A 17,474-nucleotide genomic window follows, 5' to 3' on the forward strand; every position below is an offset into this window, starting at 1 on the left:
CTGCACGATTGACTCGCAGGGGTTAGAAGTTGGTAGGTCACGATGCAGGGTCTCACACTATACCGCCCGATGCTCTGATGCGACCTGAGTGCTCACACTGTGCCTCCATAACATGAAGGTTATAACAGAAAATCTGTCGCTCGCTCTCTCTGTCTTTCACTCACACAGACACACCACCACCATCAACTTTGCTAAATTGCTAATGAAAAACATGATCAGGCAGCTGTGATTGAGCAGCAGAGTAAATCCAACTATTTTCACGGTTGTTGTGGTCGTGATAATTTTGTGATGCCACATCAAAAAGGCTCGGATGAGCTTTCCAAAGTTCTACAAGTTGTGCCTCCATCGCTTGTGTCCAGATCACACGCTGCACAGCCGTGCTGCTCCGTCTTTTTCACCGACGTTTACGTGTTTGCACGTGAGCAGTGTGAGCGGCTGTGGTGACACCCTCACGAGCGATTGATGATCGGGAGCTGGTCGTGAGGTGTTAATCACTTCTCGTTACCCCACGTATACTACACGACGCACAATGAAGGCCAAAATCGGTCCGATCACTCAAAAATCGGCTCAAAATGGGCCAAAAATCGCACAGTGTGAGCCCAGCGTTAGAGCAGCAATGTTTGTTCCCCTCAGAGAAAGGGAAGAATGGGAAAAGGAAAACACCTGGCTGGAAAACGTTAATATGGGCATGTGCAGTGAATATCAGCGCTATGTGGCCAGAAGTGTGATAATATAATTTATTTTGTGTAATAAACAACTGCAAGGATAGATGATTACAACAAATAGATGACTAATACATAAAATTAATACATAGATGAATAATGATGATGAGTTATGATGCGTAATCATGGGAACAAGTGGGTTTTCAAACGGGAGCAGCTGATTAGCATTAGAAAAGCTGAAATAATACCTCAGCTGAAGCCAATTGTACTAAATGCACTAAATGTGCACTGTTACAAGAATGTTTTTCTTTCTATTGTTTTCTATTATTTTAAGTTAAGCAGGACAGAGTTCTTTTAAAGAAAGATTTACTTATATTCTCAAAAGTTAAGCATGACAGGCTTCTGTTTAAGAAAGAGACCTGTTTTACTGTGTTAATGTTGTCATTTTGAGCTAAAAATAAATGGCTAAATGATCATTTGTTTCCCATATGGTCATATCACAAAGAATAGAATATGCATCTGCTTAAATCAACTTCAAGTCAAATGGTTAAAAAAATAATTTCACACACAAAAAAAGAGCTAGAAAATTCACCACACTGGGAAGGGTGAAGACAACTGGGTCACCCGGCCCTGGCCACGAGGTGTCCCTTATTTATTTTTCAGGGAGTTGGCAACCCTACCCGTCGTGAGTCCCATGTTGTAGGCAGCGGTGCGGGATCTCAGAGCGTCGCGGATGGTTTTATCCACCCACGGCTTCTGGTTGGGAAACGTTGTGATAGTCTTTGTCTCCACGGTATTTTTGCAACATTATAGAGCATGTGTCTTTTTCAGAATTCTCTTGCAGATAAAGATCATTTTCAGAGGTTCCCCTGCTATGTGTCCATAAGCAATTGCTTATCCGAGGGTCCAAAAAGGCCAAGAGGCATATAAGAATAGTAAATACTGCCATCATCCACAATTTTAGTACTTAACAGAAGTGAACAGTACAGACCTTTGGGTGAAGCAAACCAGTTAGCTCCAGGAAAATGGCACAGGGCCAGACCTTAGCTAGTTAACTCCAGAAGGATAGCGCTGGGCCAGGCCTAAGCCGGTTAACTCCTGGAGGACAGTGCAGGGCCAGATCTTAGCCAGTTTGCTCCTGTGGGAAGATGCTGGACCGGGCCTAAGCCAATTAGCTCGCTGAAGGATGGTGCAGGGCCAGGCCTAAGCCAGTTAACTCATGGGAGATGGTACAAGGCCGGACCTAAGCCAGTTAGCTCCACAAAGATAATGCGAGGCCGGTCCTAAGCCTGTTAGCTCCACAAGGATGGCACAGGGCCAGGCCTAAGCCTAAGCCAATTGACTCCTGGAGAACGGTGCAGGGCCAGACCCTAGCCAGTTAGCTCCTGGAAGACGGAATAGAGCCGGGTCTAGGCCAAATAACTCCAGGAGGACGATACAGGGCCAGGCTAGGCCTGTTAGCTCCAGGAAGATGCATCCATCAACTTCCAAAGCATCTACCAACCACACATTTTTCCAAACAATCCATGCAATATTAACTGTCAGGTTAAGAAATACGTTAAAAAAAATAGTTAAGAGATACGTTAAGAAATGCATTAAAAAATACGAAAAAATCTTTTAAAAACAACTAATTACAGACGGACGGACGTAACGAACAAAGAGCATGCTGCCATCTTGGATGCACCGCAGTGTTATTAACCTAGCTATATCAGTTTTAGTCTAAGTGCTTTTTTACACATAGATGAACTGTTGGATTTTCCAGACCAGCAGGTTAAGGGAAGGCGTTTATGGGGCCACACTCTGACCCCCCCCCCCCCCCCCCCCCCCCCCACACACACACACACACACTGAAGTATAAATAAAGACCGGGGCAGTTTCTCAGTGCGAGTCTCAGTTCTGGAGGCTGCCCTTGCTAGCAAGAAGTTCTGTGTGTTTCTCTTCTCTGAGTCTTTACTGAAGAAGTGTTTTAGAGTATATTTCTTAACAGTTGCAGTGAGTATTGAGTGCAGGCTTAACACTGACAGCTCAAAAGGCTCAAATGTTTCCTACTCTGAATATTTTTATTGGTAATTTGGGTTTAAATGAATTAGGGTCCTCTGCAGAGAAGCAGCAGTGTCATTTATGGATTCAGGTGGTGATACAGATGAGCAGAGGTAATCATGAGCCTATAAGAAACACAATATGCAGTGTTCTTAACAGGTATCTGCCACCACCTCGTCAAAGATAACCTGAGTAATAAAATTGTTGTTTTTAAAAGATGATAATTTTATTTAGGGAAAATGTTATCCAAACCTACCTGTGTGCAAAAGTCTGTACCTTGTGTCAACCTTGGCATCGAGAACTGCAATCAAGCATGTGTGGATTTTGGTCTTATTTTCTTTGAAGGATGATTTGAATTCCGACACATTGGAGTTTTTTTTAGCACGAATGGCGGTTTAAGGTCAGGATGAAGCATCTCAGGCTTAAAGTCTACACTCAGCCACTGGTTTTTCTGTGCCATTCAGAGGTGGACTTGCTGCTGTGTTTCAGATCATTGTCCTGCTGCCTGAGTGCTTTGACCTTCAGACCATGACCTGATGGTCAGACATCATCCTTGTGGATTTTCTGGTGCAGAGCAGAATTCACAGCTCCATCAGTGACAGCGAGTCGCCCTCGACCAACCGGAGAGCGCAAAGTTGAAGTCTGAGTCACCCACGAGGAACACAGATGTGTTTAAACAGTCAGTCTGGTGGACTTAAAGGTGTGGTTTGTAGTTATGGGAGATTATGGAGCTACCCTGCTGACAGATGAACAAAGATTGTCTCCACACAGTGGACATAAAGGAGCTGTTATCATTATTCATGATGGACTCATGCCTTCGCAGGTTTCTGTCAAAAGTCTGTTTGGGTTGAGTGCTCCGTTTATTTTTCTGCAACAAGGTCAAACACAGAAGAGTGTCAAAGGGCACACTCTGAAACTGTGTCAGAGCAGGAGAGAGTGGGTGGGTGGGTGGGTGGGAGTGGGCAGATTGTAGTGACTAAACTCTTTTAGGTACTGCAGCTGATTATCTGACAGGAAGAAGGAGATGAGGCCTGAGCTCTACAACCTCAATAATAGATGACAACCTGGTGATGAGTGATGGTGGAGGGCGGGCTTGCTGCTGCATCACTACACAGAAAAACTCTTTGACATGTTTATTAAGATTACCTTTTTAAAATTATGTTTTTATAATTGGGCATAATATCATAGCCATTTCTTATGGGAGTGGCTACATGCTCATCTAAACTCTCATTCCCACCTTGACTCTTGGTCTTCTTCACCTTCTTCTCTTTGAAGCTTAGATGTCTGTGACCAAAAAAAAAATAAAAAATAGAGATTAAGAATAACCCAATTATTTATAATACAATAGGATTAATAGATAATAGACTCTCAGTAGCAGCACACTGAGCGCTATTTATAAATGGGAGAGAGATCTTAATATTCATTATACTGAAGAGCAGTGGAAAGGAGCCATTAACATAGCTCGATCCAATTTTACTTGCAACCGCTTGCAAGAAACTGTCAGTGTTTGAAACGGACTCAGGCGCAGATCAGAAATCCTTGGCAAAATAGAGTGCGTTTATTTACAGTTAAACACAAGGTGGGAATATATATAGTGTGGCAGGGAGAGGGATCTGGTGCTCCGGGGGAAACAGGGATTAATGTTATACAATCTCCTCTCCTCGGCAGATTCCAAAAACACACAGGCTCGCTCGGGTCCAGGGCAGATCTATACACACATACAGAAAGTTGTCCAGGTTAGAAACGATCTCTAACTCGCAGATTCAAATTCACCAGATTCAGAGAGACTGACACTGATGGCTCAACAATCCAGTGAAGAAAGACACAGGTCCACCATTAAAAATAGTGCTCCAATCAGCTGGGATCGGCTGCAGGTGTGACGGTGAGCACAGGTGCATGAGCCTGTAATGAGCCCCGGCAGAGGAGAGAGAGAGAGCAAAAAAACCAAACAAAACATGTTGCCTATCACAGAGTCAGCCAGTAAGGCACGGGGACCATGACAGAAACCCAATACAAAATCCTACACTGCCTATACATCGCCTAATGTTTTACATAAGATCACGCCTCATGTTTGGCTCCAAAGGGACCCCGGATATTTTCTTCTTGGCCTACCCTCAAAAGAATTAACATTAAATTACTTGCAGCACAAACTATGTGATAAACTATTGCTGTTAGCTAGGAAATGTATTCCCATTAACTGGGTTAAGGATAACTTTATGTGACTTTATGGTACAGGGAATTATTTAAAGTTATTCCTCATGAAAGAACTGCTGCTGTCTTAGGAGGAAATGAGGATCTGCTTCTCCATGTTTGGTCCCCTTTGCTTTTTATTTGCCAAATGATCTGTCCCAACTGTTAAGGGGAGGTTGTTGCTTTTAAGATGTCGGATGTAGTTTTTTTTTTCTAAATCTGTGGGTAAATGGATGACAAAATATTTTTCTTTTTTCTTCTTTTATTGTTTCTTTTTTGTTTGTTTGTTTGTTTGTTTGTTTGTTTGTTTGTTTCTTCTTTCTGATTTTTTCTTCTTTTCTTTTTTTCCCCATATGCGCTTTTGCAAAGGTATGTAATGACTTTAATGTATGTGATTTCCTTTGGGGGTTTTTCTCTTGTTTGTCTGCTTTGTTATGTTTTTATGCTTTTCCTGATGATGAATAAAAACTGTTAAAAGGGGGGAAAAAGGATTACGTCGGCATCAGAGTGATCCAGTGATAGTTATCAGTACAGACAGCGTTATGTTTATATCCTCAAAAATCAACAGACTCATATTCATGTTTGTGTCACAGAGTGGTGACCTGTCCATGTGTACCTCTGCTGTCAGAGCCCTCCCCTGCTCTCACACCAACAAACAAACAAGGAAGTCATATTTAGATATTAGAAGGTAACTTCCTCGTTCTGCTTGTTGGACAGTCCACTGTTTGAAGTTTCTGTCCTTTTTCCAGAGCTTAATGTAAACAAGTCCTTTCATAACTCATATCTACACTGTGTCTTTGTGTCAGTGGGGAAGTCTGTATCTTAAAATTCAAATACTGAGTACAAAGAGAGAGTGTGTTAGTACAGATGGTTATTTACTGCACAGCTGTCTGCATGAACACCAGAGAAGAACCAGATGTAAGTTTCAAACCTGCAGGCTCATTTCATGTCTGTGTACAGAGGTGCTGTGTGGACCACATTTGAAACATTGCTTTTTCTTCATGGACAATTTTAAATAGATGATCATTAATTAATAGTAATCATAAATTTATTATAGCAGTGTATGATAAGCTAGATATCATGTTTAATATAAAGTGCTGACATGCGTGTCATGGTCTGAGTGAAGAGCTGGAAATTTCCATCAGTGCCTGAGCATCCTTGGATCTGCCCATGGGCAGGACTACCTCAGCTTCACGCATCTGGAGCTAATTGGGGCAATCACACTGCAAAAACTCAAAATCTTACCAAGTATATTTGTCTTATTTCTAGTCAAAATTATCTCATTACACTTAAAATAAGACACAATCAGCTACAGGGCAACATTTCAGTAAGCTAAAGGAACTTGTTTCAAGACAGTGAATCTTGAAACTAGAGAAAAACTAGAGATTTTTCACTTGTTCCATTGGCAGATTTTTTCACTTATTTTAAGCTAAAATATCTTGTATTAAGTGAAAAAATCTGCCAATGGAACAAGTGAAAAATCTCTAGTTTTTCTCTAGTTTCAAGATTCACTGTCTTGAAACAAGTTCCTTTAGCTTACTGAAATGTTGCCCTGTAGCTGATTGTGTCTTATTTTAAGTGTAATGAGATAATTTTGACTAGAAATAAGACAAATATACTTGGTAAGATTTTGAGTTTTTGCAGTGCAGGCCCAATGGCGTGTCCAGCGGGGTGGCCTGGGGGGGGCACAGGCCACCCCCCCAACCAGACTGGCCAGCCCAGGTGCCACCCCAAAGGCAAAACAATACAATTCAATCAAATATCAAATGTCCGATTATGTTTTCACGGTGAAGCTCAGATATCCGAGTGTAAGTGAATGCAGCATCGGCTTCTGCGCTATGCGCATCACGTTAGCAAAGGTAGGAGAGCCAAGCACGAAAGAGGCACTGCAGGAAACAATTTTTCGGTGAAAGAAAATGAGGACAGAATAAATGTCCCGGTAAGTAATATTAAGTTTGTTGAGTTTAGTAAACTTCGGTGAAATTAGAATACCAAGGAAAAAATTACACTTAAAGAATTATTGCAGCCGTGGAATATTTCAGACAGTATGCTACTGAGGGCAGCTAACATAAGAGTTATGAGTTATAAGATATAATCTAAGTCGTAACATTGCTGTATGGAGCTGCAGATTTGGTTGCAGGTTAACATAGCTGGACTGGCCATCGGGCATACCGGGCATATGCCCGGTGACTTATTTTTTATTTATTTTTGTAACGGCATGAACAATGAGAGGTGGTGGATTGGCCAGATGCAGGCCGATGTGTAACAATAACTCAGTTGTTTGGTGGTGGCTATGGCGGAGCTTCCACAGAGGCCAGCAGGTGGATGAGGGAAGGGGAGGCAGGAGGAGAGACCCGAGGCAGCCGCCAGTCCGAGTGTCAGGTGAACTGAACTTCAGGTAAGAAGTTATGACCTGCAGTCTATCTGGGTCAGATATGAACCAAGTTTAGGTGGAGTTTATTTTCATGTTGCTGACTTTTTACTGTCAGTTGCAATAACTCATACTGCCCGAGCTAGCATGAGGGAGTTTCTGTACAGCTGTTCAGTTGCTATGATGTTACTGATAGTGAACTTTATTTTATTCATAAGGTTAGTAGAGTTGCCAACGGCTCCTTAAAAATATGGAATGGTCCCTCATTCAGAGAAAATATTACGCGTTTCGTATTGAGCTGAGAAGAGACGCAGTTTGTCCTGAACTTTAGCTAGAATGGAAAAAAGACACAAAGCTGGAGTTATTCTGTCTTTACGCTGCACAGCTGCCTCTTCTCCTCTCATTCTCTCCCCCTCCCTCTCCTGTTGCTACTTCAATCATGAAACTGATCAATGATCAGCTGATCGGCTTTTCTCTCTTGTTTGTTTATCGTCCACTTTGCGCCAGAAAGAGGAAACCAGCAGATGTCGCGCTTAACAACAGCAGCACGTTTAAGCTTGATCAGCTGTTGTTAGAATGTATTTAATATTAATTTCTAGTATCAGCTGATGTTTGCTGGAGCCACAGCTGTAAAGCTGCTGGTCATGATGTCTGTTTAGATATGTGGTGAGAGGGAAACATGAAGATGAAACCAGGAGATGTCCTTACTGGATCATCAGAGCTGTGATGGAGAAACAGGTTTACCTTTTAGGTGACATGAATGAGTTGAAGGGAAGTTATGAACTGTTTCTGAGAGACAAATAACACCAGGATCCTTTTTTATGTAGCTGACAGCTGGTAACTGTGCAGGGGCGGATCTAGCAAAGTTATGCCAGGGGGCCAGGTAGGGCATTAACAGGGAGAGGGGGGCACAAAGAAATACTTTTCTTTCTTATTCTCATTTAAAATATCTAGCTTTTATTAAATAATTATCTAAATCTTACAACCAAAGTTTTTATCTGATGTAAAATGTATAGAAATCATACATATACCAACAAGACTGTACATCACTGTCACAACAGGGTTTGTTTTCAGTCAAAGGCTTTATGGCTTTAATACCTGGTGGGTCGGCCTGTAGTGAAAATGCCCGATTTTCTGTCCCAGTCCAGCCCTGCAGGTTAATACTGGCAGTGTCACCATGCCAGCTGACTGTATTTCATCATCAGCCAGTGTTGTTCTTTATCAATATTACCAAAGTTTACCATAAGGCAGCATATAAAGTATTTACTTGCTTTCAGGTTTCATTCAAATGTTAGTCTTTTCAGTTGTTTCTCCACTTTTTTCCTGTTTCAAAATCAAACACCAGTTTGTGAGAAGATTATCTTCTTTTTTTAACAGGCAGAGAAAGTTTTGCATTGGAATGGCTAATTTGTCAATTGTTTGTTACAAATGTTCGTATTTTAATATTCAAAAATGTTTTTGCCCAAAACATATGTGCACTACATGTCAGTAAAAATACTATGCAAATATTGATGTCCTTGAATGCTGAGTAAACACTGACTGATTGTATCTCTTGTACTTTATCAATGCAGTATCTAAAAACTTTGCACCGTAGTGGTTAAAATCTCATTCTAATAAGAGTTAAAAGTGCATTTGGTTATTAGGTTTATAGGGTTATTGAATTATGGTTAATCGTTGGTAGAATTTTTTTTTTAAACATTATCTGCCAATTACATCTGCCACCCTTCTCCAAATCTGTGCCCCTACCTGGCCCCCCCAACAAAAATTTTCTAGACACGCCACTGATCAGGCCAAAGGGGATTTAAGCTCTGCGCTGTCATCTCCTTCCTGCCAGTTTGTTAGCTACCTGATGTTGGTAACCAGCACTCATGTTCATGGTTCTGCTTTCAATTAGATTTACTTACCTTGTTTCTTGTGCTTCAGGTAGTGATGTGTCCTGTGTGTCGAAGCTTCGAATCGTGCGTCGGGTAATCGCGGGGGCGTTTTTCTGAAGCGCGTATCGAGGCTTGCGTTGATTATGTATGCAGTGACGTTCGAGGCCTCGCGGGCAGTCCGTACCACGTGACTGATTCGGGAACTGGTTCACCGGTTCGCGCCAGATTCGAAATAAAATGGGCAGCAAAACACAGCTGATTCCCTCATCACATCGTGTTGTGGAATTGGATTACGTACGTGTTACATAGCTACTGGAGTACTGGACACAAATTTCTTTATCCAAACTTGTATAAACTTGCTGTGGTTTTTCTTGCAACCCCTGCTTCATCTGTGCCCTGTGAGAGGATATTTTCAAAAGCAGGAGAAATCCTCTCAAAAAAGAGGAACCGTCTTAAGCCCAGCACTGTGGAAAAGCTGCTATTTTTGAATAAAAACAAATGAAAACTTTTCCCTAGTGTCATGAGCACTGTTATACAAGCACATTCACATCACAACTCCCTCCCTTTTTGTTTCCATGTACATTCCTGTGTTAAGCTGCCAATTTATTATACACAAACATTAATTAAATTAATATAATATAAAATTAGTATAATATTAAATATAACTAATATTTAGAGTTCAGTTATTGGTGTCATGAACAATAGTAATTCCTTTATTCATTCAACTTGAAGTGCCACACACTAGTTTGTGTCATTATTGAGATGTACATAAGCATGATTACGCAGTTACACAATCATCCCAAAAACTGTGTACTGATAGTTTCCACTTTCTCTTTTGTATCAGATATACTGAGACAATATTCGGGATAAATAACCATGAAAAACAATTTATTTATTCAGTTTAGAGGTTTACACATCATTATAATCATTGAGCCCGTTTCACTTGAATTGTCCACTTGATGGCGCAGTAGAGCAAATGAATCATCACAATGCTTCGAACCATGAGTCGACCAGTTGGATGGGAAGCTTCAGTTCATCATGAGGCTTCATCTCACCATCACTAGCTTCAGGACTTTTTTTCCAGTGCCGACTGCCACTCCACCACTTGGATCTCGGTTCATATCCACTCACTGGAAAATATCTCCAAACCTCACCTGCCTACCCTCCTGCTCGCTCACCACTTTGGATCCAACGGACCCCAGGTCAGCCGTTTCACCTTTTTCAAACCCTAAAGAATTACATCATCTCCTCCTCAATACTGCACCTCCACCTCCTGCAAGTAAGCTGGAAAGACTGTTATACTCACCCTCTCTGGCAATCCACTTGAACACAGCTCTAACTGTGCTCTCCTCTCTCCCCAGTGTGACCATTACTTACCTGCCCAAGATCCAGTTGGGTTACGTTTGTGCCACTCTGATAGTTTCACGGCCCCGTTTCCACGCCACAGTTTGCCACATCCCGGTGTATTCACCTTTGTCACATATATTGTTCATTCAGCAATAAATTGTGTTAAAACACTCTCTTGCATCTGCTCTGGGTGTCTGAATACTTAATATATTATCATGCTTTTTACAACTACGTGAATGTACTGTTGCTGAGGAAGTAAAATGGACTGGACTGGGAAGTGAGAAGGACAACTGGAGTGTCAATGAGGGTCGATTCATCCAATGCGTCTGCCTGGAATAGACACAGTATCAATGGTAAATGGCCTGTATTTGTATAGCGCTTTACACATTCAGTCATCCACCCATTCACACACTGGTGATGGCAGCTACATTGTAGCCACAGCCACCCTGGGGAGCACTGACAGAGGCGAGGCTGCCGGACACTGGTGCCACCGGGCCCTCTGACCACCACCAGTAGGCAACGGGTGAAGTGTCTTGCCCAAGGACACAACGACCGAGACTGTCGGAGCCAGGGCTCGAACCGCCAACCTTCTGATTACAAGACAAACTGCCAGCTCTTGAGCCACGATTGCCCCAATTAAATAAGTAAGGTTGGTTTGAGAGAATGTGACAAGCATGACCTGTAATCTAGCAAAACATTCAGCAGTGTAGTGGGTTACTTTGTAACGAGTTAGGGTACTCTACTTTTTTTGAAAAATGTACATTAACGTGTTAGCTTCTTGCATTACATAATTTGTATTTTTGTTATTTTTCTAAAAAATAATTTTTTATTTCATGACTTTATCTCAAAAAGAAACTAAATCTTGACTTCAGCCTGGTTTTTGGGCCACCTGCAGCATAGCCATAGTGCTGTGATACGCCTGTGCCCTGCTCCTGACCTGTGTGTGTGTGGGTTTTCTACAGAGAGGGTATTTTGTTTGTACAATTTGGTAGCTGCTAGGGTATTAAATTGTATTTAAAAAAAATCCATAGCATTTTATCTTACTGGCAGAATTTAAGTAATGCAAAAATACACTTACATTACATGTCTAAAAGAATTCTGGGTCCTCCTCCCGCAGGTATACAGGAAGGGCACGAAGTACTGCAGTGCGTTTCACGTTGATATCAGGCGCCTCCTAAAAAGGGAAAAGAAAAGTTCATTTAACGCAAAGTTTTCAGGTGTCATTCTTTGTGGAGAATACATGTTTATGAAACTGCATGACATCAGACTCTACTAAATTTTGGAGACTTTTCTTTTAAGATACAAGCTTTCTGTCTCTTGTGACAGAGAGTCTGTTTCTTAATCATTTGACAAAAACCCTACACAGTATTTTAAAATAGTGTTCTCCAGATCAGAGCTGTGATCTATATAGAACATGGGGTTCAAAGCAAGGAAAAATTGTGTGTTTATCAGTGAAACTTTTAATTTGTGTTAATTTTATCATTATCAATATATGAAATCTTCACCTTAAGGGACTTAATGAATGGTTTCTTCTAAAAATTAGAAATGATTGAGTCATTTCACATCATATGAAAATATTAATTTTTAATACAAATTTGGCCCTACAAAAATGGAAACTCAGTAACAAAGATAATGGAGATTCTCTAAACACGAGCGAATATCACAGTAAAATTGTTGATTGTGATTCACACATTGGATGTATCCTCAGTGATTTGGTACAATTATACAACATTTTATAAGAACTGAACAACTGATGAAACAACTTACTTATGTGACCACATATGAAGTGTTATAACTTACCACAAAAGGTGAACTGTGCCACTGACCCTTGGTAGATCTGCACATGATAAAAAAAAAAAGCATTATAAATACTAACACAGCTATTAATAATTAGGGGTACATTTAAGATGTTAATGTCACAAAATAAAATAGACTGGTAGAAAGAAGTACAAGGAAATGGTAATGGGGGGAGCCATGAAAATAGATCTTTTCAACATGATTCAGTGTGACAAAGCCAGGGCATGATTAAAAAAAAAAACAGGTTGTCACGGTCCTGGGTCAGTGACCCAGTGTTTTGAGTTTCTTGAGCCTCTGAGTTTTTTGTATTATGTTCTTAGTTCTCTTTGTTGTCCCAGCGTATTCTTTAGTGTAGTGTCTTAGTTTGGTGTTCTTGTATTCTGTTTAGTTCTGAGTATTTGGTAGCTGCCCTCTGTGTTTCTTAGTTGCTCTGTCTCCCCTAGTCTAGTTTGCATCTGTGCTAATTCCTGTTTTACTTTGAAGGTCTGTGTCTCATGTGAGTGTATCCTACTTTGCTCCCTTGTCTCGTCAGTTCTGATTTCTCCCAGCTGTGCTCTCCTTCTGTGTCTCATTCCCCTCGTTACTTCCCATTGTATTTAAACCCTGTGTTTCTCTGAGTCAGTGCTGTGTCGTCCCTCAAGCTGTGTGTTTCCTCGTGTGCCTCTCTGCAAGCTGTGAGTTTATATTTTCCCAGTTTAGTTTTGTATGCTCGTTTTCTGTGAGCAGCAATTAAAGCTGTGATTTTGAGTTCATCCCCTGAGTCTGAGTCCTGCATTTTGGGTCCAACTCCTGTCTGCCGCACAGCGATTCATGACACAGGTCTTTTAACCTAAAAATGTTTTAATGGCCATGAAGAAAGGTCTCTTCAATAGCTCTTTCAACTCACCTGTGTTTACTGTCTCCACCTGAAATTAATTGCAGTCTGAATTTTTTTTTTCTTCTGTCTTTTTGTCTTTGGTCTTCAGCCTTGGAAGAAAAAATAAAATTGAAAACCTTATCAGCGCACTAAATATACAACACCTTGCTATATTTCAATTGTTTTAGATAGAAGTTGCCACTGCTAGCTAAGTCACTTTTGAATGATGCTAATGAGAAGAAAAAAAAAACCTGCCGAACAATGAGGCTGCTGTTGTAAAAACGCCAACTTTCTTGCGTTGGCAAGGGGTCGTTAAAATATCACTAAGACCCTTTCTTTATGTGTGATTCTTAGTAAAACTGTGTTTTAATCGGTTAAAACTGACGACATAATCTATGTTTGAAAAAGAGCGCGAACAACTATTCACCACCTGGGTCTGTGCTTTTTAACACATACTAATATACTTGCTTTTTTACAGAAAAAATAAACATAACGAAGGTTCCGTTTTACTTACAAGTTTCTCCAAATGTTCTCTCCAGTAGCTCGAGAAGGGCAGCCATATTGAACAGAATCTTCTGTCAACGTCGTTCAGGTTAGAGAGAAGACGTCATGACGTCCACATGCGGAGCTCGGAAAAAAAACATTTACTCAAAAATCATAATTAAGAAAGCAGTATTTACTCTTAACTTCTAAGCCATGTACAATTATAACTGTTTGAATCGTTAACCGAACAGAAAAGTTTTAAGTTGTTTCAACTTTGTGAGGAATTTCAATTGTTATAGCCACAAACTTTATAAGTCAGGTAGACTGTTGGGGTTTACAGTGTAGACTTAATAGTTAATATATACAGTAATGGACTTCTATACATTTTACATCAGATTAAAACTTTGGGTGTAATATTCAGATAATTATTTATTAAAAACTAGACATTTTAAATGAGAATAAGAAAGAAAAGTATGTCTTTGTGCCCCCTTTTCCCTGTTCCTGCCCTATCGGCCCCCCCTGGCTAAACTTTGCTAGATCCGCCCCTGCACAGTTACCAGCCGTCAGCTGTAGAAAAAGATCCTGGTGTAGAAAGTAATATTAAATAAATTCTAACAACAGCTGATCAAGCTTAAACGTGCTGCTGTTGTTCAGCCGCTGGTTTCCTCTTTCTGGTGCGAAGAGACGGACTCGCGACAGAAAAGCCGATCAGCTGATCATTGATCAGTTTCATGATTGAAGTGGCAGCAGGAGAGAGAGAGGGGGCAGTCGCTCCATATATCGGTCGTTAAGCTTAACATGGGAACGCTTTACAAACATTCAGAGATGAACTTACACACTTGCTTTACTTTTCTCTGGGATCACTTCCTTGGAGATGAAATGCCGGATTGCTAGCGAGGCTCCAAATACACACAGCCGCTCTATCACGTGACCACACTGCTCCCACGTGCTACGGTTATGAGCCGAGTTACGCCGTGTCGCAAGTTTTGTGAGGTGCTTTTTTGATATTTAATGGATCAGATTACATTTTTTATTTCCCTCCGATATCCGATCCAGTAATTTACGTTAGTGTCGGACCGATACGTAATATCGGATCAGTCCATCTCTAGTAATAAGGCAATGATTTTCTTTTCTTGACTCTTCTGTGATTTGAAAATCATTTACACATGCTTCTTGATGTCAGCAAATCCAAACTGAGAGCATTGATTGGGAGAGCTCAGAGCCATCATACCCACCCAGGTGTTTTGGAGTCTCCACTGAAGGATGAAGATGTCGAATCTCTACACCTTGACATTGATCCCCTTGTGCCTTCATCTAGTTTTGGAAGAGACATTTCCTGGACCGCACTCTCACATGCTCTGTACCTACATCACCATCTCTGAGAGTCGCAGCTTGGCCCGTCACAGGGTGAAGTTATAAGAACGTCTTATTTTACCAAGTCCTCTCTCAGGTTCCTAAATCATTGATGGCACTGAGATAGTTTTTTAAATAATCTCTTCTTCTGTAATATAAGAACCTCTCCTGCTTTTAATGGTACTTTTCATTACTTCCTGTTGCATTCTCGTCCCAAACAGATGCTGACGAGCTGACACAGTCACATGGAAGAGGGAGAGAAATCTGACAAAACTGTTTGTAATGATTTCAGCGAACCTCATGTCTAACAATGACAGATGTATAAAATAAATAAAGATGAAAGTAACACGTCCTCTTTAGTTTTCTGTGTTACTAATACTCCACTGATCAGATGTGTGGCTGGATGAGGCTCCTAAACATGATGAAATGCCCACAGTGGGAGGCCTTTGTCATCACATGCTTGAACTCATATGTTTGCATATGCTGAACAGGCAGTGGGACTGTATTACTACATGCTGTAACTGTTGGGTAGCAAACTGCATGAACACCGTACTGAATATGACAGGTGTGGTTGAACTGCACGGACACTCTGAAGCTTCTCCTCTGGCAGGACAGGAGTGAGGCCTGGTCCTGTGAGCCGCTGTGAGGATGTACTCGGGGAAAGGTCACCGGCCTCAGGCTCTTCACCTTTTTAAAGACAAAGCAGTCATTTAGATAGAAGATTGGACAGTGTTCACCTGTAACTGCACAAAGAGGAATTAAATTAAATGTAATTACTGACCAACACTCACAGTGTTTTCTACAGCTGTGGCCAAACATTTAGAGAACAACAAGTGTTGCTTTTCACACAGTTTTAGATCTTTTTGTCAGATGTTTTCTGAAGGATAGAAACTTCTATGTTTCTACAGCATGTGATTGATTATATTTGCTCAGCTCTGAGTTCTAATTGTAGCTGATGAGAAATGACTGAACCATCCTAGTGACAGCTCTGGATCTTAGACTGTAGGATCCACAGGAAGTTTATAAAGATGACCCCGAGCTGTTCTGATGGATCTCCACGGAGCGTCCTGACTCTGTGTCACATGTTAGCTTCATGTGGGTCAAAGGTCAAAGCTGCTGACTGTCAGGAAGCTTCAGAGAAGATCAGACAAAAACGAAACACAGAGCTGAAGATGAAGCAGATCTACATGTGACTGTTGCTGGTTTCAGATGTAATCAGTGTCAGGAATAATCAGATCAACATTTCAAGATTTCAAAGCGTTTATTGTCATATTTACAAAGAAAAGCATTTCTCTGTGCAATGAAACTCTTTCTTTGCTGTCCACACACAGATGCAGGCTAATATATACAAATAGAACAAGATAAAATACAAATACTATGAATAAATGAATGGAGACTAAATGTAAGTGTGAGGTAGATGTATGTGCAAAGGAGCTATGAGCTTGATATGAAAGATGACCTGATGTGCAAACATTACTGTTAAAACAGGTCAGCTGTTCAAGAGTCTGATAGCAGTGGGAAGAAGGAGTTGTTGAGTCTGGATGTTCTGGATTTTGAACTTCTGAACCTTCGTGCTGAGGGTAGAACTGTGAACAGCCGTGTTGGGGGGATGTGGGGTCTTTGAGGATGGCTTTCTCAGACGTGCTGCTAACAGGTGAGTCTGTTACCTGGACTGGACTGAGTGAGCTGCTGTGTCACAGCTTTATCAGTGACACACTCAGCATGTGTGTGTGTGATATGTCACAGTGCTTGAAACACACATGAAAATATATTAAAGGTTGAATCTTTTTTTCTTTTGGTTTGTGGAACAAAAATCAGCAACAAAGAAACGCGAGCGTAAAACTTAGTGTAGAAGTGCAACAAACGTAAGCCGGCTCATTTGACGCAGTGACGCTTGAAAAGGATTTGCGCACCTACATCATTATTCACGGTTTAAGTTGTGCTGCCTTCAGGTGCACCTGGTAAATTCAGGAATCTCTACTCCAAACCACAGCAGGTTGTTTTAGAGGCTTTTCTGGGTTAATGTTGGTTTGTTGGCAGAAACATGTCTGTGATCGCTGTGTTGTTCTTTTTGATGCAGGATTTCATGTAACTCGGTGCTAAAATCATAACAATGAAGTTGAACAGTTCTAGTGCTCATGTGTTAGCTAGCATGCGTCAGCTAGCATGCGTCAGCTAGCATGCAGCCTGTTTCAGTTGCTCCTGCTTTTACTCTTTACTCTAATTTTTTCTTACTTATTTCTTTGTCCTTTACTGAGTGTGTTCATCTGTTTAAAAGCTTTCTTTTCAAACATGTGGATCGAGAGAGTTTTTGTTCTGCTGTTGCTTTCACTGAGGAATGGGAGCGCAGCACAGCAGCTACACACCAGAGATCAGCTGAGCCGCCTGATGCTGCTGTTGCAGATTAACTGGTGTCTCAGATTAACTGGAGACGGTCAAACAGATGTGTGACAGACTTTAAGGAGCTGCTGCCAACAAACCAGCAAATAAACACTGAATAT

Source organism: Astatotilapia calliptera, chromosome 3 (genome assembly GCF_964374335.1).
Source record: "Astatotilapia calliptera chromosome 3, fAstCal68.1, whole genome shotgun sequence".
Lineage (NCBI taxonomy): Eukaryota > Metazoa > Chordata > Actinopteri > Cichliformes > Cichlidae > Astatotilapia > Astatotilapia calliptera.